Below are 8,148 nucleotides of genomic sequence, written 5' to 3' on the forward strand. Positions count from 1 at the left end.
ACCCTTCAGGCAGAACTTGCCCGAGCCAAGGAACAAGCCAGGAATAGTGATGCGGCCGCTCTAAAGGCGGTCGAAGAGCTGAGGGCCGAACAGGCTGCGCATTGCCAAAGCAAGGAGAAAATAGCCAAGATGGCTGTTGAGTTGAAAGATGCCGCCAACCGTTACCAGCTTCTTGAAAAGAAAGCCGGGCGAAGGCGGCGGACCTGGAGAAGGCCATGGTAGCAGCCAAGGAGGCCCGCTCTAAAATCAGAGCGGTGAAGGAGGAGCTGCGTCAAGCTGGAGATATCGTGGCTGGGAAGCCATTTTTGTTGCGGACGAAGTTCGGAGATCCGAAGTACGCCCCTCTTGATCAACTATGGAGTTCTGCAGATGCATACGTGGATTTGGCAGCCAGTGCTTCTGATGCGGCCGAGTACTTCAAGGATAAAAAAGATCGTGAAGTGGAAAGACTATTCTGGTCACAGTTCCATGTTCCAGTGCGTCCGCTGCTATTGAATGAGCGAATGGCCGAGTGGGCCGAGCTCCATAGGTTGTCTGGGCTTGCCATGAAGTCTGTTGTGGATCGTCTATGGCCGGAAGGGCCAAGGCAGAATAGTTATTTTAGTTTAGTGCAACAGTTCCTTGGTGCTGTGCCGCTCATCGACGCTATGACGTGGTCGGCGTGCATAGAGGGTGCGTGTATGGCACTTGCCCATGTCAAGACATATTGGGCAGAGATGGAGGCCACCGCTATTGCAACCCAGAGTCCGGCCATAGGCCGAGTATCTGCCAAGCACTACTTTGAAGAAGTCCTTAAAGGCACTCGTTCTATAGAGGCTTAGTGCTCGAAGAACGTTATGTTCTAGTGACATGTATTGCCATTGTAAAAAGAATGTTTTATTGAATTATAAAGGCTGTGTTTATACTTTTGCCTGAAAGTATTATGATGCCTCCTGTGTGGCCGTTTATGTATATATGTATATAACCTGAAAGTTTGCAGTCGTCGGCTTCAGCCCCCACGCATATAATGCGGGGGTGTTCGCAAAAAACGTGTATTCACACTTGATCCAACATCTTGGTCCATTAAGGAGGTGGTGGCACAGCGAACGAGGCAATCGGACTATATTGCTTTAACACTTTCACTTAGCCATAGGTGTTTGACGGTGGGACTACTATATAGCTCCTGGTACCTCCGCGCTCGTCCGAATACGGTGCGCGTACGTACATGACCGGGAAACGGCCCTTCGTTAATGCGGAGGAATCCCGAAGATTCCGCTAAGTCATCGAATGGTTGACCAGTCTCGCGCTTTATCATGACAGTCAGTTTTCGGCTTTCACTACTGAGGTGCTCATCCGGATGAACCAGGGCACAATCGCAGTAGTTCTCCCAGTGCCGCCTTAGCCGATAGAGCGGAACGTAAGGTAGCAAAACATGGGAGCCGGGCAAACCCAACATTTGACCAAAGACATGATTCGGAGCTGATGCATATAAGGCCAAACTTGCGACGCCGAACACTCCCTAAGGTATTCAGTCTTTATAACATATTCCGGGCTTAACAATGCCCTTAATAATAAACCCCGATTGTCCAGGTACATGCAATATTCTGGCGTGGTGAAATGCCAATAACGCCAGCATCCTTCTCAGTTGTTTTGAGTATCCAGAGGATGTGAACAACAAGAGAAAGTAAAAAAGGTTTACGCAGGGTCTTAATCTGAAAAGAAACCTTTGAGCGGGTCCCTGCTGCACGTCTACGCCTGTGTCTCCGTTGTGCCGTGTCCTGGATGGGTGTAGCACGATTGTCATCTGTAAAAGAGAAGAATTAGGTGAAAGTTGTCGTGCCAAAAAAATTGGTTATTCTCGATAAACCATTAAAATTTAAGATAAGTCAAGTTGAGCCGAACTAGCCCTGATTACACGCGGGAAGCCCCTGGTACTGTCTATAAGGGTTTAACCATCAAACCAATCTCAGGTATATCTAGTGATGCGCCGGACTCGTCTAACCGTGTCCGCGGTCTTGACGACCTGTCATTTATTCTGGTTAGTGAGGTCGTCTAGTGCTCGGCTGTTAAAGCCACCGCACGTTCTTCCGCGCATAGAGAACGCTCAATATTTCCACTAACTGTGATGGTGCCACGTGGACCAGGCATCTTAAGCTTAAGAGAAGTGCAATGTGGTACCGCATTAAAACGAGCGAAATCTGTTCTTCCGAGTAGTGCTTGATAGCCGCTTCGGAATGGAGCAATGTCGAAGTCTAACTTCTCACTTCGGTAGTTGTCGGATGAACCAAATACAACCTCTAGTATTAGAGAGCCCGTGGAGCGGTCCTCTGGGCCTGTTATTACTCTCTTGAAGGTAGTATTACTATGGCTGATTTTTGTCGGGTCTATCCCCATTTTGCGGATTGTGTCCTGATATATCAGATTTAGACCACTGCCGCCTTCCATAAGGACTCGTGTGAGATGGTATCCATTTATTATTGGGTCTAACACCAAGGCAGCCAATCCTTCATGCCGGATGCTTGTCGGGTGATCCCTGCGATCAAAAGTGATCAGGAAGGCCAACCAGGGGTTGAACTTAGGGGTGACGGGCTCTACGACGCGTATGTCTCGGATTGCATGTTTGCTTCTCCTCTTCGTCACGTGGATCATGTTTACTGTTTTAACCTCTGATGGGAATATTTTCTGTCCTCCAGTGCTTTGATGGCGAGGTTCGTCCTCGTCTTCACTTGGTGTCTCCCTCCCCTTGTGTTCGGCGTGTAGCTTACCGGCCTGCTTGAAGACCCAGCATTCTCTGTGGGTGTGATTTGCAGGTTTATCGGGGGTGCCATGAATCTGACATAGTTTGTCTAGAATCTTGTTTAGGCTGGATGGTCCATCTCTGCTGCCTTTGAAAGGCTTTTTCCACTGACCTGGTCGAGAGCCCCTGAATCCGGCGTTTACCACCGTATTATCTGGGCTATCTTCTTTATTTCGACGCTTGCTTTTAGTGCGTCGTGGTTTTCCATTGCCATCCCTGACTTCGGATGTGCTTGGGTCGCTGGTGCTACTGTGGGCTAACCAGCTATCTTCGCCCGTGCAAAAGCGGGTCACGAGGCTTGTCAGGGCTACCATTGTTCTCGGTTTTTCTTGGCCGAGGTGTCTGGCGAGCCATTCTTCTCGGACGTTGTGCTTGAAAGATGCTAAGGCTTCGGCGTCCGGGCAGTCGGCGGTTTGGTTCTTCTTAGTGAGAAACCTGTTCCAAAGCTTTCGAGCTGACTCTGTAGGCTGTTGAATTATATGACTTAAATCATCTGCGTCCGGAGGTCGGACATAGGCCCCTTGAAAATTAGCCCGAAAAGCATCCTCGAGTTCCTCCCAACTTCCAATTGAGTTTTTGGGGAGGCTTTTCAGCCAGTGCCGAGCTGGTCCTTTAAGCTTGAGGGGCAAGTACTTGATGGTGTGGAGATCGTCTCCGCGAGCCATATGGATATGGAGGATAAAGTCCTCAATCTAGACCCCCAGGGTCTATGGTCCCATCGTATGCCTCTATGTTCACTGGTTTGAATCCTTCTGGAAATTCGTGGTCCAGCACCTCATCGGTGAAACATAGGGGGTGTGTGGCACCCCTATATTTGGATGTACCATGGCGTTCAGACGGTTGTAGTATTCGGTTTTGATTTTGTGCCGGAGCGTGCTTCCTAGATCCATAGATGGATCTGGTCATACTGGATTTTTGGCGCAAGTCCTCACGTAGATCGTGTGTTGACATATGTGTGGCCTTGTTAGCCGCTCTATCGCGGCCACAAGGTGGTTGATCCGGCCGGTTGGCCGTTTTATTTTTCGGCTGTGTGGGCTCTACGGCCTCATCGTCGAATTCAGGTAATAGCTTGCGCTTTGGATAGCTCTTTGTGTGGTAACTTCCACCATACTTTTCTTCGTTATCGAGCACTTTGTTCCACCTGCTGTTGAGCGTATTTTGTGCGGCCTTAAGCCTTTGCTTCTGCTTCTTCAGACTCCTCACTGTGGCAATAAGCCTTCTGCGGAGGTTCTTTTGTTCCAAGTGCCTTTCCGGGAGGATGTGTGCATCTTCGTCCGGACTATTTTCCTCCCCAGAGGGGGGTTGATGAGGTTTATCCTCTGCATCGCCGTGTTCGGACATCAGATCCGTACTATGTTCGCCGTTTGCAGTTTCATCGTGCTCTGCCGCTGGGTCAATGTGGTCGTCGTTTCCTCTGGACTTGACTGGAGTGTTATTTTCTCTTGCGCTGTTATCGCTGTTTTTGCCGAGGCGGGATTTTGAGCGGTGCCTATGCTGACGCTTTGCTTGCTTCTCGAGGGAGCTACTCTTCGCTGCATCCTGCCGTTCTTCATCATTGTTTTCTTTGGGTGTATCCACCATGTATATGTCATGTGGTGAAGTGGCTGTCCAGCGCCCTGTGGGCACTGGTTCCTGTTCCTCTCCTACATCATCGTCCATGCCGTCGATGTCTTCGGTGTCGAAATCGATCATGTCCGTTAAATCATCAACAGAGGCTACTAAGTGGGTGGTGGGTGGGCAGCTAATTTCTTCGCCGTCCGTATCCCATTCTAGCCGGACATAGTTCAGCCAAGGATCTCCTGACAAGGAGAGAGACCTTAACGAATTTAGCACGTCGCCGAAAGGTCAATGCTGAAAGATATCCGTGGAGGTGAACTCCATGATCGGCGCCCAATCGGATTCGATAGGCACGGACGGAGGCGGTTCGGAGTCCGTGGCCGGAGACGAATCCAGTGGTTCGGCAACACGGCTCTCGTGAGGGGTGAAGTCAGTATCCGGCTCCATCGCCACGGAGAGTGCGGCCTCCATGGCAGGGTCTATCCCCCTGTCCTCGGATGGCGCAATTTGCTCCGGATTGAGGGCCGGAGTAGTTGCAGGTGTGATCTCCAGAACACTGTCCGACGGTAGAGTTACGTCATGCTCGCTGTGATTGTGCGCCGCACCTGACATGGGCTCGAATCCGTCAAAGATCAAGTCTCCGCGGATGTCGGCAGTGTAGTTTAAGTTTCCGAACCTGACCTGATGGCCAGGGGCGTAGCTCTGGATCTGCTCCAGATGGCCAAGTGAGTTGGCCCGCAGTGCGAAGCCACCGAATACGAAGATCTATCCAGGGAGGAAAACCTCACCCTGGACCGCATCGTTATCGATGATCGAAGGAGCCATCAAGCCTTTACGGTGACGGCACAGTGGAACTCTCAATGAAAGCACCAATGTCGGTGTCAAAACCGGCGGATCTCGGGTGGGGGTCCCGAACTGTGCGTCTAAGGCGGATGGTAACAGGAGGCGGGGGACACGATGTTTACCCAGGTTCGGGCCCTCTTGATGAAGTTAATACCCTACTTCCTGCTTGATTGATCTTGATGATATGAGTATTACAAGAGTTAATCTACCACGAGATCGTAGAGGCTAAACCCAAGAAGCTAGCCTTTGGTATGATTGTTGTTGTCCTACAGACTAAACCCTCCGGTTTATATACACATCAGAGGGGGCTAGGGTTACACAAAGTCATTTACAAGGAAGGAGATCTACATATCCTTATTGCCAAGCTTGCCTTCCACGCCAAGGAGAGTCCCATCCGGACACAGGACGAAGTCTTCAATCTTGTATCTTCATAGTCCAACAGTCCGACCAAAGCTTATAGTCCGGCTGTCCGGAGACCCCCTAATCCAGGACTCCCTCACTAACCTTAGGCAAGTTTGGCAAAAATTTGTGGCTAAGTGTGGCAATGCTAGTCCTAGAACCAAATAGTCCCTTAGACTACTCCAGTAACTCTATGGTTACCCTAAGAGCAAGTACTACCTCCGTCCTGGTTTACTCTTCCTATTTTGTAGTATCAAAATTTGACCATAGATTTAACTGACAAAATGTTAATGCATGTCACTAAGAACTATATCGTTGGATTCATATTTGAACATAATTTCAAATGGTGTAATTTTTAGTGACATGCATTGGCATTTTCTTACGTAAATCTATGGTCAAAATATTATACTAAATAAGAGGTAGTACAAAAGTGGGCTATGACGGCCCTCCACTATGTAGGCAAAAACACGTGCCAAATTCACTTGTGATGCATTTGGCATCGATGCCCCTCCATTGCTCACCCGGTGCACCAATCTGGATCACCTACTTTGCTCCGGTGCCAAATTAACTCACACAATGAAAAAACACTTGCGTGGGAGAGTGTAGCGACCCGACCCGAATGGGTCAAGTCTCTGTGCTTACATGTCATCCCTGGATCGGTATGCTGACACACACAGTACTCGAAGCATTTATAACAGAGGTAAATCACATGCATAAAGTAACGTAAATACTATTACCTCAATCCAAATAGCGGAAGCAACAAGGTTGTGGATTCCCATCAACACTAATGGCAAAGTTGAGTGTAGAAATCGTAACCCTAACGTATCACTTACTCGTCGTAAGATACTCCTGCAACATGAGACGTTGCAGCCACAGAGGGTCAGTACATTGAATGTACTGGCAAATTCACACCATAGAGAATGATGAACAATGGCTATCACTACATGCATATTTGGCTGGTGGAAAAGCTCTATGGTTATAAGGTTTTTGCGTAAAGCCAATTTTTCCCTACTGCAAAGGAATAAATTTATTTAACTATCATGGTGGTTGTGTAACATTGAGAATGGTTGACAGCATTCTCAATCCCAATTAAAAGTAATTAAAAACCCAACAACATTAATTAGAAGTAACATGTTGAGATTCACAGGATATTCAAGTACTAGATACTCAAGTTGTCCATAACCGGGGATACGGCTAATCATGATTAGTTTGTACACTCTGCAGAGGTTTGCGCACTTTTCCCACATGACTCGATCGCCTCCGTTTGTTTTCTCGCACTACATGGTGTTTGAGAAACGGATGACCGAGACATAGTCTTTCCGAAGCGCTAGCACCTTACTTGTGGGGTAGACCGTACCACCTACAACCCCTACATCTGCTAGTCCACCCCGTAAGAGTTCGCACAACTTAGTCAACTATGCCAGAGCCCATAGTAGCATGTGGCTGCACACGGAAGTTCCTAGCATGAAAGATCTTATGATCCCTTTGAGCCTGGGTGGCGGTCCAATAAAAACAGGGAAGTCCTGATAGACATCAGGTGCCTCAATCCACCCAGATGTGTGTTTAAGTTGCCACCTTAGATAAACCATTAAAATTATCAACTCACATCTGTCATGGATATCACTCACCCAATCCACGTCTACTAGCATAGCATGGCATAATAAGCAAACGTAGAAGTAACTCCCAAAGGTTTCATAGTAATACAGGTAATAGGTACTACCTCATCTACTTCCCATCCCACAATTTAATTAGATCCTAATCATGCAATGTGAGAGGATTTGATCTAATGCAATAAAACTGGGTTGTAGAAAAGGTATGATCAAAGTGTGAACTTTCCTGCAATGTAGATGAAGATGATTCGCACTTAAAACTCTTGATAGATCTACTCGTCACACTCCAGTCAATCTATCGTAAGAAAACAATAGTAACCACACAATAAGTACTCATCTAATGCACAGGTAAAACTCGAACAAGAGAACGAACCAGATAGTTCAACTTAAGAACTCCGGTTGCGAAGAAAGAGCGAACCGAACAAAGAAACGGAAAACAAACGGCGGAAGAAAACAACTCGGTTCTAGCAAGTTGAATCTAGGTCAAATTTTACCGGGGAAAAAACTTGTTTAAGTTGATTAGACAGAACGGCGGTTTCGAGACAAAACTCCAGGCGCTTAAATCACCTGATTCCGATAAACGGGCGAGAAGATAAACTAGAACGAAGATCGGATCTGTGATCGCGATCGCGGAATAAATCCGACGAAAAGAAAGAGACGAACGGTTAAGCGAACAGGCGTCGTTAACCGGGAAAAAAATCGGTGATCACATTCGTTAAGACGAACGGTCCGAAAGAAGAACGAAAACCGATCTAGGGTTTTCGGAAAAGAAACCGAAATGAAGAATCGGAGAGAAAAACCGGAAAAGAAAACTGGAGTGGTTTCTTTTAAAAGAACCGAACCGCGGGGAAGAAAAAGAGAGGCGCGGGGCTACCTCCGGCGAGGCAGGGCGAACGGTGGTGACGGCGGCGTGCTAGGGCGGCGGCGGGGGCGCTATAGGGGCGGGGGCAGCGGGTGAGGGGC

Source organism: Triticum dicoccoides, chromosome 5A (assembly GCF_002162155.2).
Source record: "Triticum dicoccoides isolate Atlit2015 ecotype Zavitan chromosome 5A, WEW_v2.0, whole genome shotgun sequence".
Taxonomy (NCBI): Eukaryota; Viridiplantae; Streptophyta; class Magnoliopsida; order Poales; family Poaceae; genus Triticum; species Triticum dicoccoides.